Raw genomic sequence first — 1,424 nt, 5'->3', positions numbered from 1 at the left:
TATTTTGGGATTACTCCCACTTTGAGGGTGGGGTGTCAGTCCCTAGAAGTGGTTCCTCTAGTCTCTTGCTTGCTCTTGGTCCTGGGAGTTATCAGGGCCTGCTTGATGCCAAACTGATGGTCATCTCAAGCTAGCTCCTCATCTGAGTTCCCTGGCACAGAACTCGTGATTGTCTCAGGCATGTTTTTTTTTTTTTCAAGGAATGTTAGGCTAGTAATCATTCAAATGTTCATAGGTCATTCAGATGTTCACAGTTCATAACACTAAGCATAGACATAGCCTCTTTCCTCTTTGTCACCTACTAATGCACATATGACACAGTAGCCATACCTGCAATGCCTCTAGGAGCAGGTCAGATTATTTATTTAATCTAAATATGTAAATAGTTTGTTTAGAAATATTAGATAAGGGGCTAGGAAGATAATTCAATTGGTAAGGCACTACCAAAAGAAGCAGAAAGGTTTTAGTTAAATCTGAAGAAAACACACATGCACACACACACACACACACACACACATGTGATATGATATATATATATATATATATATATATATATATATATATATATATATATATATATATCAGTTTCCTGTTGAAGTTGGAGACAGATGGATCCGCTCTGAGCCAGTGAGTCCTCATTTCAAAAACAAAGGTGGGCAGCTCCTGAAGAACATCCCTAGAGACTGATGCCTAGAAATTATAATTTGTTGCACAAGAAAAACACCATAAGCTTTTTAAAGTATCTTGCCACCATCTATTTCAAGGTAAGTATAAAGGACTTTACATGTTTTACAGTCAAATGTGCCATTCCTGGGTAATTTCATACCCTTGACTAGAAAAGTTTAACAAACATCATTGAATTGTGAGAGCATAATTCAATGACTCTTCATCATTTGTATTAAAATAATACTGATCTTACTAACTACGGATCCCCAAAGCCTTTTATCTCATGGTGGTTATGACATTATTCATGATCCTACCCCTTTATTGTGCTGTCATTGAAAAATGGCTTCCAATGACTCCCTTAAAGGTTGTCATCAGGCTTCACCAATGATGTCCCCACATGCAAATGCTGCCAGAGAATGTAGTTAAATATGAATAATAATTCATTTTTTGATATAACAAACTCCTATGTCAGAAATGTATAGGTATCGAGCAGTTCATATTCCAAATATGTCCTTTCTTGAATCCCTTATTCTGTAATTTCTACAAAGGGTACTCCAGCAGAATATAAAGAGCAGAAAGAATGTCTGGTTATTGCCCCACGGTTGGCATCCTCAGAATACCTGTTTCCAGGAGGTGTTTTAGAACGTTTATAGGGTTGGGGATAAAATGGCTAAGTTACTTAAGTGCTTGCCATGTAAGCAGGAAGACACACACATACACACACACACACACAGAGAGAGAGAGAGAGAGAGAGAGAG

At 37.5% G+C, this 1,424-nt stretch overlaps 1 pseudogene; it reads right to left on the bottom strand.

Annotated features, from left to right (window-relative positions):
- Positions 1–201: 201 nt before the first annotated feature.
- Positions 202–352, bottom strand: LOC115063217 (annotated as a pseudogene).
- Between the last annotated feature and the right edge of the window lie 1,072 nt (positions 353–1,424).

Source organism: Mus pahari, chromosome X (assembly GCF_900095145.1).
Source record: "Mus pahari chromosome X, PAHARI_EIJ_v1.1, whole genome shotgun sequence".
Lineage (NCBI taxonomy): Eukaryota > Metazoa > Chordata > Mammalia > Rodentia > Muridae > Mus > Mus pahari.
Note: the sequence above shows the minus strand (reverse complement) of the source record. Positions and strands in the feature narration are given on the sequence as shown.